The sequence below is a fragment of the Anser cygnoides genome, unplaced genomic scaffold, assembly GCF_040182565.1.
Source record: "Anser cygnoides isolate HZ-2024a breed goose unplaced genomic scaffold, Taihu_goose_T2T_genome scaffold_52_1, whole genome shotgun sequence".
Classification (NCBI taxonomy): domain Eukaryota; kingdom Metazoa; phylum Chordata; class Aves; order Anseriformes; family Anatidae; genus Anser; species Anser cygnoides.
The window spans coordinates 161426-177253 of record NW_027103075.1 but is presented as its reverse complement, the minus strand read 5'-3'; the positions used below and the strand labels follow the sequence as shown (position 1 = coordinate 177253).

Here is a 15828-nt window from a genome sequence, read left to right as displayed (position 1 = left end):
ACGCCACACCCAACATGGCGTCGCCCTGCGGCCGTAGCGGGCGCCGCGCTCAAAATGGCGGCGCTGCGCATGCGCAGTCACCCGAGTGTCTCAGCCCTCTCCCCCTCCCCAGGGGCATCCCAAAATGAGGCAAAATCGGCGATTTTCACTATTTTATTTAAATTTTCACCACTTCTTCCCGTCCCTTTTCAATTCTTTTCCTCCCCGTTTCCTCCCCCTGGCTTTTAACGCCAGCCAGCGGCTCCAAGCCGCGCCGTAAAGCCGGGACCGGCCCCGAGCAGCCCAGCGCTGAGGTAAAAAAACCAAAATTCCCCCAAATTTTTGACCGTTTTTGACCGTTTTTACACATTTTCAGCTCCCAACGCCCTCGAAATCCCCCTCAGAAAGACGTCCGCGAAAAACCCCCGCTTCTAGACCCGATTTTAAGCCTGAGGCGCTAAGAGTGAGAGACACAGGACGCTTTTTTTTAAAAAATAAAATATTTTTATTAACATTTTTATTAATTTTTCTTATTTTTTAAATATTTCACCCCAAATTTCAACTCTTGCTGCTCCTCCGCGCGGCCACAGGGCGTTTATTGCGCTGAAAAGCTCCAAAAACGGTGATGTTTACCCAGATGCGGAGGTTGGTAGAGCCTCCTCTGGGTGCTCAGGGCTCGGAAAGGGGAATAAAATTACTCAAAAATTAATAAAATACAAAAAAAAAAAGGGAAAAAATGAGGAAAAAATGGGTTTAAAAGGGAAAAATTTGGGGTGAAAAGGGGGAAAAAGGGATAAAAATGGGGATAAAAGGGGGGGGTTGAAGGGGTGGGAGGCTTACCTGAGCGCTGTGGGCTTAAAAATATTAACTAATAAATTTAAAGAATTATAAAAAAATGAAGAAAAAAGGGAAAAAATGGTTTAAAAGGAAAAAAATGAGTTTAAAAGGGAAAAATTTGGGGTGAAAAGGGGGAAAAAGGGATAAAAATGGGGATAAGAGGGGGGGGTTGAAGGGGTGTGAGGCTTACCTGAGCGCTCCGGGATTAAAAATGGGGATTGAAATTTAAGGAAATAATTAAAAACGAAGGAAAAAAAAAAAAGAAATAAATTTAAAAGGGAAAAAAAAGGGGTTTTAAAAGGGAAAATTTAGGGGAAAAAAAGGGGAAAAAGGGTAAAAAGGGGAAGGAGGAAGGGAAGGGGGGGGTTGAAGGGGTGTGAGGCTTACCTGAGCGCTCCGGGCTCGGAAATAGTCATTAAAACACAGAAAATGATAAAAAATGGGAAAAAAAAAGGAAAAAAGGAGTTTAAAGTGAAAAAAAAAGGTAATTTGAAAGGGAAAAGTTAGGGGTTAAAAGGAGGAGGAGGAGGGTTCGAAGCTTAGGGGAGCGCTCCGGGCTCGGAAACAGCGATCAAAACACAGAAAGTGACGGGAAAATGAAGAAAAAAATGATAAAAAAGGGGAAAAAAGGGAAAATTGGGGGGTTAAAAGGGGAAAAAAAGGGAAAAAAGGGAAAATTGGGGGTTAAAAGGGGAAGGAGGAAGGGAAACGGGGAGGGGTTGAAGGGGGGTGCGGGGCTTACCTGGAGCGCTCCGGGCTCGGAAACAGCGATCGGAACACAGAAAGTGACGGAAAATGAAGAAAAAAATGATAAAAAAGGGGTAAATTAGGGAGTTAAAAGGGAAAAAAAAAGGGAAAAAAGGGAAAATTGGGGGGTTAAAAGGGGAGAAAAAGAGATGAAAAGGGGAAAAAGAGGAATAAAAAGGGGGGGGGGGGGGAAGTACCTCCACAAAATGGCCGCCGCCGCCATCTTGTGCCTCACGGAGCGGGACCTGCGGGAGAAGGCGGGAGCTCGGCACCGGCACCGGGACCGGGACCGGGGACCGAGGACCGGGACCGGGACCGGGGACCGGGGCCCCCCCGGAGGCCGCTGTGTACGAGCCCGTGAAATCCGCGCTGCCTCCCCGCTGCGGGCAGCGCGAGCGAAGCCACCGAGCCGCCGCTGTCCCCTTTTTTGCTCTGCGACGCCGCTGAAAGCCCGGCGCCCGCGGCTGGCGGCGGCGGGAGGAACGCGGGTCGCCCCCGGAGCCCTCCCCGCTTCCCGCCCCCCATCCGCACCCTTCGGCGTCCCGCCGCCGACTGAGCTCCGCCCGCCGCCCGCCGCCGCCAGCCACGCCCCCGCGGCGCGCTATTGGCTGAGGGGGGACGGGGGGCGGGGACGGCGAAGGGGATTGGCTGAGGGGCGGGAGGGGGCGTGGCTTGTAGGGGGTGCACGGAGGGAGGGGGAGGGGGGTGAGAAGGGGGCGGGGCTTGGAGGGGGCGGGGCTTGGAGGGGGCGTGGCCTCGTCCGGGGGCGTGGCTTTGCCGGAAGGGGGCGTGGCTCGTGCGCAAGGGGGCGGGGCTTCCGGGATCCCCTGCCCCATAGATCCTGCCCCATAGATCCTGCCCCATAGATCCCTGCCCCATAGATCCTGCCCCATAGATCCTGCCCCACAGATCCCTGCCCCATAGATCCCTGCCCCATAGATCCTGCCCCATAGATCCTGCCCCATAGATCCTACCCCATAGATCCTGCCCCATAGATCCTGCCCCATAGATCCTGCCCCATACATCTCTGCCCCATAGATCCTACCCCATAGATCCCCAGCCCCATAGATCCCCAGCCCCATAGATCCCCTGCCCCATAGATCCTGCCCCATTAAATCCCCTGCCCCATAGATCCCTGCCCCATAGATCCTGCCCCATAGATCCTGCCCCATGGATCCTGCCCCATAGATCCCGCCCCATAGATCCTGCCCCATAGATCCCTGCCCCATAGATCCCAGCCCCATAGATCCCCTGCCCCATAGATCCTGCCCCATAGATCCCAGCCCCATAGATCCCCTGCCCCATAGATCCTGCCCCATGGATCCTGCCCCATAGATCCCAGCCCCATAGATCCTGCCCCATAGATCCTGCCCCATGGATCCCAGCCCCAGAGATCCCTGCCCCATAGATCCCTGCCCCATAGATCCCCTGCCCCATAGATCCCAGCCCCATAGATCCTGCCCCATAGATCCCCAGCCCCATAGATCCTGCCCCATGGATCCTGCCCCATAGATCCTGCCCCATAGATCCCCAGCCCCATAGATCCTGCCCCATGGATCCTGCCCCATAGATCCTGCCCCATAGATCCCCAGCCCCATAGATCCTGCCCCATGGATCCTGCCCCATAGATCCCCAGCCCCATAGATCCTGCCCCATAGATCCTGCCCCATGGATCCTGCCCCATAGATCCCTGCCCCATAGATCCTGCCCCATGGATCCTGCCCCATAGATCCCAGCCCCATAGATCCTGCCCCATAGATCCCAGCCCATAGATCCCGCCCCATAGATCCTGCCCCATAGATCCCAGCCCCATAGATCCTGCCCCATAGATCCTGCCCCATAGATCCCAGCCCCATAGATCCTGCCCCATAGATCCCCTGCCCCATAGATCCCCTGCCCCATAGATCCCCCTGCCCCATAGATCCTGCCCCATGGATCCCCTGCCCCATAGATCCTGCCCCATAGATCCTGCCCCATAGATCCCCTGCCCCATAGATCCTGCCCCATAGATCCCTGCCCCATAGATCCCCCGCCCCATAGATCCCTGCCCCATAGATCCTGCCCCATAGATCCTGCCCCATAGATCCCGCCCCATAGATCCTGCCCCATAGATCCCCAGCCCCATAGATCCCTGCCCCATAGATCCTGCCCCATAGATCCTGCCCCATAGATCCCAGCCCCATAGATCCTGCCCCATAGATCCCAGCCCCATAGATCCTGCCCCATAGATCCTGCCCCATAGATCCCTGCCCCATAGATCCCCAGCCCCATAGATCGCTGCCCCATAGATCCCCTGCCCCATGGATCCTGCCCCATAGATCCCTGCCCCATAGATCCTGCCCCATAATCCCCAGCCCCATAGATCCCCTGCCCCATAGATCCTGCCCCATGGATCCTGCCCCATAGATCCCAGCCCCATAGATCCTGCCCCATGGATCCTGCCCCATAGATCCCAGCCCCATAGATCCTGCCCCATAGATCCCTGCCCCATAGATCCTGCCCCACAGATCCTGCCCCATAGATCCCAGCCCCATAGATCCCCTGCCCCATAGATCCCTGCCCCATAGATCCCCCTGCCCCATAGATCCCAGCCCCACAGATCCTGCCCCATAGATCCCAGCCCCATAGATCCCCCTGCCCCATAGATCCCTGCCCCATAGATCCCCTGCCCCATAGATCCCAGCCCCATAGATCCCTGCCCCATAGATCCCCTGCCCCATAGATCCCAGCCCCATAGATCCTGCCCCATGGATCCTGCCCCATAGATCCCAGCCCCATAGATCCTGCCCCATAGATCCTGCCCCATAGATCCTGCCCCATAGATCCCCTGCCCCATAGATCCCCAGCCCCATAGATCCCTGCCCCATAGATCCTGCCCCATAGATCCTGCCCCATAGATCCCCAGCCCCATAGATCCTGCCCCATAGATCCTGCCCCATAGATCCCCAGCCCCATAGATCCTGCCCCATAGATCCTGCCCCATAGATCCCCTGCCCCATAGATCCCTGCCCCATAGATCCTGCCCCATAGATCCCAGCCCCATAGATCCTGCCCCATAGATCCTGCCCCATAGATCCCAGCCCCCATAGATCCCCAGCCCCATAGATCCCTGCCCCATAGATCCCCTGCCCCATAGATCCCAGCCCCATAGATCCTGCCCCATGGATCCTGCCCCATAGATCCCCAGCCCCATAGATCCTGCCCCATAGATCCTGACCCATAGATCCCTGACCCATAGATCCTGCCCCATAGATCCTGCCCCATAGATCCCCTGCCCCATAGATCCTGCCCCATGGATCCTGCCCCATAGATCCCTGCCCCATAGATCCCGCCCCATAGATCCCAGCCCCATAGATCCCAGCCCCATAGATCCTGCCCCATAGATCCCCAGCCCCATAGATCCTGCCCCATAGATCCTGCCCCATAGATCCCCAGCCCCATAGATCCTGCCCCATAGATCCTGACCCATAGATCCCTGACCCATAGATCCTGCCCCATAGATCCTGCCCCATAGATCCCCTGCCCCATAGATCCTGCCCCATGGATCCTGCCCCATAGATCCCTGCCCCATAGATCCCGCCCCATAGATCCCAGCCCCATAGATCCCTGCCCCATAGATCCTGCCCCATAGATCCCCAGCCCCATAGATCCTGCCCCATAGATCCTGCCCCATAGATCCCCAGCCCCATAGATCCTGCCCCATAGATCCTGCCCCATAGATCCCTGACCCATAGATCCTGCCCCATAGATCCTGCCCCATGGATCCTGCCCCATAGATCCCTGCCCCATAGATCCCTGCCCCATAGATCCCCTGCCCCATAGATCCCAGCCCCATAGATCCCAGCCCCATAGATCCTGCCCCATAGATCCCTGCCCCATGGATCCTGCCCATAGATCCCCAGCCCCATAGATCCCAGCCCCATAGATCCCAGCCCCATAGATCCTGCCCCATAGATCCTGCCCCACAGATCCCCAGCCCCATAGATCCCCAGCCCCATAGATCCCCTGCCCCATAGATCCTGCCCCATAGATCCTGCCCCATAGATCCCAGCCCCATAGATCCCCTGCCCCATAGATCCCCTGCCCCATAGATCCCAGCCCCATAGATCCTGCCCCATAGATCCTGCCCCATGGATCCTGCCCCATAGATCCCAGCCCCATAGATCCTGCCCCATAGATCCCCTGCCCCATAGATCCTGCCCCATAGACCCTGCCCCATAGATCCTGCCCCATAGATCCCTGCCCCATAGATCCTGCCCCATAGATCCCTGCCCCATAGATCCTGCCCCATAGATCCCCTGCCCCATAGATCCTGCCCCATAGATCCCTGCCCCATAGATCCCTGCCCCATAGATCCCTGCCCCATAGATCCTGCCCCATAGATCCTGCCCCATAGATCCCAGCCCCATAGATCCTGCCCCATAGATCCCCCTGCCCCATAGATCCCTGCCCCATGGATCCTGCCCCATAGATCCCCAGCCCCATAGACCCTGCCCCATAGGTCCTGCCCCACAGATCCCTGCCCCATAGATCCTGCCCCATAGATCCCAGCCCCATAGATCCCAGCCCCATAGATCCTGCCCCATAGATCCTGCCCCACAGATCCCCAGCCCCATAGATCCCCAGCCCCATAGATCCCCTGCCCCATAGATCCTGCCCCATAGATCCTGCCCCATAGATCCCAGCCCCATAGATCCCCTGCCCCATAGATCCCCTGCCCCATAGATCCCAGCCCCATAGATCCTGCCCCATAGATCCTGCCCCATGGATCCTGCCCCATAGATCCCAGCCCCATAGATCCTGCCCCATAGATCCCCTGCCCCATAGATCCCTGCCCCATAGATCCTGCCCCATAGATCCCAGCCCCATAGATCCCCTGCCCCATAGATCCCCTGCCCCATAGATCCCAGCCCCATAGATCCTGCCCCATAGATCCTGCCCCATGGATCCTGCCCCATAGATCCCAGCCCCATAGATCCTGCCCCATAGATCCCCTGCCCCATAGATCCCTGCCCCATAGATCCTGCCCCATAGATCCCAGCCCCATAGATCCTGCCCCATAGATCCCCTGCCCCATAGATCCCTGCCCCATGGATCCTGCCCCATAGATCCCTGCCCCATAGATCCCAGCCCCATAGATCCTGCCCCATAGATCCCCTGCCCCACAGATCCTGCCCCATAGATCCCAGCCCCATAGATCCCAGCCCCATAGATCCCTGCCCCATAGATCCTGCCCCATAGATCCTGCCCCATAGATCCCCTGCCCCATAGATCCCAGCCCCATAGATCCTGCCCCATAGATCCCCTGCCCCATAGATCCCAGCCCCATAGATCCTGCCCCATAGATCCCCTGCCCCGACAGATCCTGCCCCATAGATCCCAGCCCCATAGATCCCAGCCCCATAGATCCCTGCCCCATAGATCCCAGCCCCATAGATCCCCTGCCCCATAGATCCCAGCCCCATAGATCCTGCCCCATAGATCCCCTGCCCCACAGATCCTGCCCCATAGATCCCAGCCCCATAGATCCCAGCCCATAGATCCCTGCCCCATAGATCCTGCCCCATAGATCCCGCCCCATAGATCCCGCCCCATAGATCCCAGCCCCATAGATCCCGCCCCATAGATCCCAGCCCCATAGATCCCCAGCCCCATAGATCCCTGCCCCACAGATCCCAGCCCCATAGATCCTGCCCCATAGATCCCAGCCCCATAGATCCCCTGCCCCATAGATCCCAGCCCCATAGATCCCCTGCCCCATAGATCCCAGCCCCATAGATCCCAGCCCCATAGATCCCTGCCCCATAGATCCTGCCCATAGATCCAGCCCCATATATCCAGCCCCATAGATCCTGCCCCATAGATCCCCTGCCCCATGGATCCTGCCCCATAGATCCTGCCCCATAGATCCCCTGCCCCATAGATCCTGCCCCATAGATCCCTGCCCCATAGATCCCCTGCCCCATGCATCCCCTGCCCCATAGATCCCCAGCCCCATAGATCCCCTGCCCCATAGATCCCAGCCCCATAGATCTTGCCCCATAGATCCTGCCCCATGGATCCTGCCCCATAGATCCCAGCCCCATAGATCCTGCCCCATAGATCCCTGCCCCATAGATCCCTGCCCCATAGATCCCCTGCCCCATAGATCCCCTGCCCCATAGATCCTGCCCCATAGATCCCCAGCCCCATAGATCCCTGCCCCATAGATCCCCTGCCCCATAGATCCTACCCCATAGATCCCAGCGCCATAGATCCCTGCCCCATAGATCCCCTGCCCCATAGATCCTGCCCCATAGATCCCCAGCCCCATAGACCCTGCCCCATAGATCCTGCCCCATGGATCCCCTGCCCCATAGATCCTGCCCCATAGATCCTGCCCCATAGATCCGCTGCCCCATAGATCCTGCCCCATAGATCCTGCCCCATAGATCCCCAGCCCCATAGATCCCCAGCCCCATGTATCCCTGCCCCATAGATCCTGCCCCATGGATCCTGCCCCATGGATCCCCTGCCCCATAGACCCAGCCCCATAGACCCTGCCCCATAGATCCCCAGCCCCATAGATCCCCAGCCCCATAGATCCCCAGCCCCATAGATCCTGCCCCATAGATCCTGCCCCATAGATCCCTGCCCCATAGACCCTGCCCCATATATCCCAGCCCCATAGATCCAGCCCCATAGATCCTGCCCCATAGATCCTGCCCCATAGATCCCAGCCCCATAGATCCTGCCCCATAGATCCCCTGCCCCATAGATTCCCAGCCCCATAGATCCCTGCCCCATAGATCCTGCCCCATAGATCCAGCCCCATACATCTCTGCCCCATAGATCCCCAGCCCCATAGATCCCTGCCCCATAGATCCTGCCCCATAGATCCCAGCCCCATAGATCCTGCCCCATAGATCCCCTGCCCCATAGATCCCCTGCCCCATAGATCCTGCCCCATGGATCCTGCCCCATAGATCCCTGACCCATAGATACTGCCCCATAGATCCCCTGCCCCATAGATCCCCTGCCCCATAGATCCCGCCCCATAGATCCAGCCCCATAGATCCTGCCCCATAGATCCCTGCCCCATAGATCCTGCCCCACAGATCCTGCCCCATAGATCCCAGCCCCATAGATCCCCTGCCCCATAGATCCTGCCCCATAGATCCTGCCCCATAGATCCGCTGCCCCATAGATCCCAGCCCCATAGATCCTGCCCCATAGATCCCTGCCCCATAGATCCTGCCCCACAGATCCTACCCCATGGATCCCCTGCCCCATAGATCCCCTGCCCCATAGATCCTGCCCCATAGATCCGCTGCCCCATAGATCCCAGCCCCATAGATCCTGCCCATAGATCCCCAGCCCCATAGATCCCCAGCCCCATATATCCAGCCCCATAGATCCTGCCCCATGGATCCTGCCCCATGGATCCCCTGCCCCATAGACCCAGCCCCATAGACCCTGCCCCATAGATCCCCAGCCCCATAGATCCCCTGCCCCATAGATCCCCCACCCCATAGATCCCAGCCCCATAGATCCCAGCCCCATAGATCCTGCCCCATAGATCCTGCCCCATAGATCCCGCCCCATAGATCCCCTGCCCCATAGATCCTGCCCCATAGATCCTGCCCCATAGATCCGCTGCCCCATAGATCCCAGCCCCATAGATCCTGCCCCATAGATCCCCAGCCCCATAGATCCCCAGCCCCATAGATCCCAGCCCCATAGATCCCCTGCCCCATAGATCCTGCCCCATAGATCCCCTGCCCCATAGACCCAGCCCCATAGACCCTGCCCCATAGATCATACCCCATAGATCCTGCCCCATGGATCCTGCCCCATGGATCCCCTGCCCCATAGATCCCTGCCCCATAGATCCCCAGCCCCATAGATCCCCAGCCCCATAGATCCTGCCCCATAGATCCCCTGCCCCATGGATCCTGCCCCATAGATCCTGCCCCATAGATCCCTGCCCCATAGATCCTGCCCCATAGATCCAGCCCCATACATCTCTGCCCCATAGATCCTGCCCCATAGATCCTGCCCCATAGATCCCCTGCCCCATAGATCCTGCCCCATAGATCCAGCCCCATACATCTCTGCCCCATAGATCCTGCCCCATAGATCCTGCCCCATAGATCCCCTGCCCCATAGATCCTGCCCCATAGATCCTGCCCCATAGATCCCCTGCCCCATAGATCCTGCCCCATAGATCCAGCCCCATACATCTCTGCCCCATAGATCCTGCCCCATAGATCCTGCCCCATAGATCCCCTGCCCCATAGATCCCCTGCCCCATAGATCCTGCCCCATAGATCCCCTGCCCCATAGATCCTGCCCCATAGATCCTACCCCATAGATCGCTGCCCCATAGATCCTGCCCCATAGATCCCTGCCCCATAGATCCCCTGCCACATAGATCCTGCCCCATAGATCCTGCCCCATAGATCCCGCCCCAAACTTGGGGGGTGACCCCAGCCCCACAAGTGACCCCAGCCCCAATAGTGACCCCTGCCCCACAAGTGACCCCAGCCCCACAAGTGACCCCAGCCCCACAAGTGACACCTGCCCCATAAGTGACCCCAGCCCCACAAGTGACCCCAGCCCCACAAGTGACCCCTGCCCCACAAGTGACCCCAGCCCCACAAGTGACCCCAGCCCCACAAGTGACACCTGCCCCATAAGTGACCCCAGCCCCACAAGTGACCCCAGCCCCACAAGTGACACCTGCCCCACAAGTGACCCCTGCCCCATAAGTGACCCCTGCCCCACAAGTAACCCCAGCCCCACAAGTGACCCCAGCCCACAAGTGACCCCTGCCCCACAAGTGACCCGAGCCCCACAAGTTACCCCTGCCCCACAAGTGACCCCAGCCCCATAAGTGACCCCTGCCCCACAAGTGACCCCTGCCCCACAAGTGACTCCAGCCCCATAAGTGACCCCAGCCCCACAAGTGACCCCTGCCCCACAAGTGACCCCTGCCCCACAAGTGACCCCAGCCCCACAAGTGACCCCTGCCCCACAAGTGACCCCTGCCCCACAAGTGACCCCAGCCCCATAAGCAGCCCCTGCCCCACAAGTGACCCCTGCCCCACAAGTGACCCCAGCCCCACAAGTGACCCCAGCCCCATAACTGGACCCAGCCCCACAAGTGACCCCAGCCCCACAAGTGCCCCAGCCCCACAAGTGACCCCTGCCCCACAAGTGACCCCTGCCCCATAAGTGACCCTGCCCCACAAGTGACCCCAGCCCCACAAGTTACCCCTGCCCCATAAGTAGACCCTGCCCCACAAGTGACCCCAGCCCCATAAGTGACCCCTGCCCCACAAGTGACCCCTGCCCCACAAGTGACCCCTGCCCCCACAAGTGACCCCTGCCCCATAACTGGACCCTGCCCCACAAGTGACCCCAGCCCCATAAGTGACCCCTGCCCCACAAGTGACCCCAGCCCCACAAGTGACCCCTGCCCCACAAGTGACCCCTGCCCCACAAGTGACCCCTGCCCCATAAGTGACCCCTGCCCAAGTGACCCCAGCCCCACAAGTGACCCCAGCCCCACAAGTGACCCCAGCCCCATAAGTAGCCCCTGACCCATAAGTGACCCCAGCCCCACAAGTGACCCCTGCCCCATAAGTGACCCCAGCCCCACAAGTGACCCCTGCCCCACAAGTGACCCCAGCCCCACAAGTGAGCCGTGCCCCACAAGTGACCCCTGCCCCACAAGTAGCCCCTGCCCCACAAGTGACCCCTGCCCCACAACTGACCCCAGCCCCACAAGTGACCCCTGCCCCATAAGTGACCCCTGCCCCACAAGTGACCCCTGCCCAAGTGACCCCAGCCCCACAAGTGACCCCAGCCCCACAAGTGACCCCTGCCCCATAAGTGACCCCTGCCCCACAAGTGACCCCTGCCCAAGTGACCCCAGCCCCACAAGTGACCCCTGCCCCACAAGTGACCCCTGCCCAAGTGACCCCAGCCCCAGAACTGGACCCAGCCCCACAAGTGACCCCTGCCCCACAAGTGACCCCAGCCCCATAAGTAGCCCCTGACCCACAAGTGACCCCAGCCCCACAAGTGACCCCAGCCCCATAAGTAGCCCCTGCCCCTTAAGTGACCCCAGCCCCACAAGTGACCCCAGCCCCACAAGTGACCCCTGCCCCACAAGTGACCCCAGCCCCACAAGTGACCCCAGCCCCACAAGTGACCCCAGCCCCAGAACTGGACCCAGCCCCACAAGTGACCCCAGCCCAAGTGACCCCTGCCCCATAAGTGACCCCAGCCCCACAAGTGACCCCAGCCCCACAAGTGACCCCTGCCCCACAAGTGACCCCAGCCCCACAAGTGACCCCAGCCCAAGTGACCCCTGCCCCACAAGTGACCCCAGCCCCACAAGTGACCCCAGCCCCATAACTGGACCCAGCCCCACAAGTGACCCCAGCCCCACAAGTGCCCCAGCCCCACAAGTGACCCCTGCCCCACAAGTGACCCCAGCCCCACAAGTTACCCCTGCCCCACAAGTGACCCCTGCCCCACAAGTGACCCCTGCCCCATAACTGGACCCTGCCCCACAAGTGACCCCAGCCCCATAAGTGACCCCAGCCCCACAAGTGACCCCAGCCCCACAAGTGACCCCAGCCCCACAAGTGACCCCTGCCCCACAAGTGACCCCTGCCCCATAAGTGACCCCTGCCCCATAAGTGACCCCTGCCCAAGTGACCCCAGCCCCACAAGTGACCCCAGCCCCATAAGTAGCCCCTGACCCATAAGTGACCCCAGCCCCACAAGTGACCCCTGCCCCATAAGTGACCCCAGCCCCACAAGTGACCCCTGCCCCACAAGTGACCCCAGCCCCACAAGTGAGCCGTGCCCCACAAGTGACCCCTGCCCCACAAGTAGCCCCTGCCCCACAAGTGACCCCTGCCCCACAACTGACCCCAGCCCCACAAGTGACCCCTGCCCCATAAGTGACCCCTGCCCCACAAGTGACCCCTGCCCAAGTGACCCCAGCCCCACAAGTGACCCCAGCCCCACAAGTGACCCCAGCCCCACAAGTGACCCCAGCCCCATAAGTAGCCCCTGACCCATAAGTGACCCCAGCCCCACAAGTGACCCCTGCCCCACAAGTGACCCCTGACCCATAAGTGACCCCAGCCCCACAAGTGACCCCAGCCCCAGAACTGGACCCAGCCCCACAAGTGACCCCAGCCCCACAAGTGACCCCAGCCCCATAAGTAGCCCCTGACCCACAAGTGACCCCAGCCCCACAAGTGACCCCAGCCCCATAAGTAGCCCCTGCCCCTTAAGTGACCCCAGCCCCACAAGTGACCCCAGCCCCACAAGTGACCCCACCCCAAGTGACCCCTGCCCCACAAGTGACCCCTGCCCCATAAGTAGCCCCTGCCCCATAAGTGACCCCAGCCCCATAAGTAACCCCTGCCCCACAAGTGACCCCAGCCCCATAAGTAGCCCCTGCCCCACAAGTGACCCCAGCCCCACAAGTGACCCCAGCCCCACAAGTGACCCCAGCCCAAGTGACCCCAGCCCCACAAGTGACCCCAGCCCCACAAGTGACCCCTGCCCCATAAGTGACCCCAGCCCCACAAGTGACCCCAGCCCCACAAGTGACCCCAGCCCCACAAGTGACCCCAGCCCCACAAGTGACCCCTGCCCCACAAGTGACCCCTGCCCCACAAGTGACCCCAGCCCCACAAGTGAGCCGTGCCCCACAAGTGACCCCAGCCCCACAAGTGACCCCAGCCCAAGTGACCCCAGCCCCATAAGTGACCCCTGCCCCACAAGTGACCCCAGCCCCACAAGTGACCCCAGCCCCACAAGTGACCCCTGCCCCACAAGTGACCCCAGCCCCACAAGTGACCCCTGCCCCACAAGTGACCCCAGCCCAAGTGACCCCAGCCCCACAAGTGACCCCACAGGGACCCCACATTGGGGTCGCTGCGGGGTTGGGACGGGGTCAGGGCGCCGGGGCCGAAACGGGGCCGGAAAGGGGGAAATCGGGCAAAAAGGGGAAATGGGGCCAAAATGGGGAAAAAAAAGGGGATAATGGGGACCAAAAGGGGACAATGGGGCCAAAAAGGGGACAATGGGGACAAAATGGGGACAAAAAGGGGAAAATGGGGACGAAAAGGGGCCAAAAAGGGGAGAACGGGGACAAGAAGGAGACAGTGGGGCTGAAAAGGGGACAATGGGGCCAAAAAGGGGCCAAAAAGGGTCAAAAAGGGGACAATGGGGCCAAAATGGGGAAAAAAGGGGACAATGGGGCCAAAGAGGACAATGGGGCTGAAAAGGGGCCAAAAAGGGGAAAATGGGGATGAAAAGGGGATGTTGGGGCCAAGACGGGGGCAATGGGGCCAAAAGGGGGAAATGGGGCCGAAAAGGGGCCAATGGGGCCGCAGAGGGTCCGGGGCCAGGCTCTGCGGGGACACCGGGAGCATCACGAAGACCTCGGCGGCCACCACGAGGGGCCTCGGGGGCCACCTTGGCGACCTCGGTGGCCGTTTTGGGGGGCTTTGGTGGCCATCTCGGGGGCTTTGGTGGCCATCATGAAGACCTCGGTGGCCATTCTGATCGCGTTGGCCATCACAAAGACCTTGGTGGCCACCACGAGGACCTTGGTGGCCAGCATGGGGACCTTGGTGGCCACCACGAAGACCTCGGTGGCCATTTTAGGGCTCTTGGTGGCCCCCACGAAGACCTCAGTGGCCATTTTAGGGCTCTTGGTGGCCACCACGAGGACCTCGGTGGCCATTCCGACCTTGTTGGCCATCACGAAGACCTCGATGGCCATCACGGTGTCCTCAGTGGCCACCACGAACACCTCGGTGGCTACCATAAGGATCTTGGTGGCCCCCACGAGGACCTCGGTGGCCATTTTAGGGCTCTCGCTGGCCCCCACGAGGCCTTTGGGGGCCGTTCCGCTCTTGGTGGCCACCAGGAGGACCTCGATGGCCATCATGGTGACCTCGGTGGCCATCATGAAGACCATGGTGGCCATCACGAAGACCTCGGTGGCCACCACGAAGACCTCGGTGGCCATTTTATGGCTCTTGGTGGCCCCCAGGAGGACCTTGGTGGCCAGTCTGATCTTGTTGGCCACCACGAAGACCTCGATGGCCAGCATGGTGACCTCGGTGACCGCCATGAAGACCTCAGTGGCCACCACGAACACCTCGGTGGCTACCATAAGGATCTTGGTGGCCCCCACGAGGACCTTGGTGGCCATTCCGACCTTGGTGGCCACCACGAAGACCTCAGTGGCTGCCATGAAAGACCTCGGTGGCCAGCATGAAGACCTCAGTGGCCACCACGAGGACCTCAGTGGCCATTATAAGGACCTTGGTGGCCAACATGAGGACCCTGGTGGCCACCACGGGGACCTCGATGGCCATCACGAAGACCATGATCATCTTGGTGGCCATCATGAAAACCATGGTGGCCACCACGAAGACCTCGGTGGCCACTGGATGGATCCTGGTAGTCCCCAACGAAGACCTCGGTGGCCATTTTAGGGCTCTTGGTGGCCCCCACTAGGACCTTGGTGGCCATTCCGACCCTGTTGGCCACCACGAAGACCTCGGTGGCCACCAGACAGATCCTGGTGGCCCCCACGGAGACCTTGGTGGCCACTGGATGGATCTTGGTGGCCCCCACAAGGACCTCGGTGGCCATTTTAGGGATCTTGGTGGCCCCCACGAGGACCTATGGTGGCCATTCCAACCTTGTTGGCCACCACGAAGCCCTCAGTGGCCGCCATGAAGACCTCGGTGGCCAACACGAGGACCCTGGTGGCCACCACGGGGACCTTGATGGCCATCACGAAGACCATGATCATCTTGGTGGCCATCATGAAGACCATGGTGGCCACCACGAAGACCTCGGTGGCCACTGGATGGATCCTGGTAGTCCCCAACGAAGACCTCGGTGGCCATTTTAGGGCTCTTGGTGGCCCCCACGAGGACCTTGGTGGCCATTCCGACCTTGGTGGCCCCCACGAGGCCCTCGGTGGCCATTTTAGGGCTCTTGGTGGCCCCCACGAGGCCCTCGGTGGCCATTCCCCTCTTGCTGGTGGCTGGGGGGCGGGGCCTACCCGGTAGGGGCGGGGCACGGGCGGCCAATCGGGGAGCGGGGGGGGGGGGGGCGGCACTGGGGGCGTCCCCGTGGCCACCGCCACCAGCGGGGACACGGGGGGACACGGGGACAATGGAGTCAAGGGGGCAATGGGGGCAGTGGGGACAATGGGGTCAAGGGGACAAT

At 60.3% G+C, this 15828-nt stretch overlaps 1 long non-coding RNA gene across 1 annotated transcript; it reads right to left on the bottom strand.

Annotated features, from left to right (window-relative positions):
* Positions 1 to 460: 460 nt before the first annotated feature.
* Positions 461 to 2235, bottom strand: LOC136789539 (uncharacterized). The gene is made up of 2 exons (XR_010828231.1): positions 2095 to 2235; positions 461 to 1808 (listed from the first exon to the last, which is right to left on the bottom strand). It is a non-coding gene; the product is annotated as an uncharacterized lncRNA (long non-coding RNA).
* Positions 2236 to 15828: the final 13593 nt, after the last annotated feature.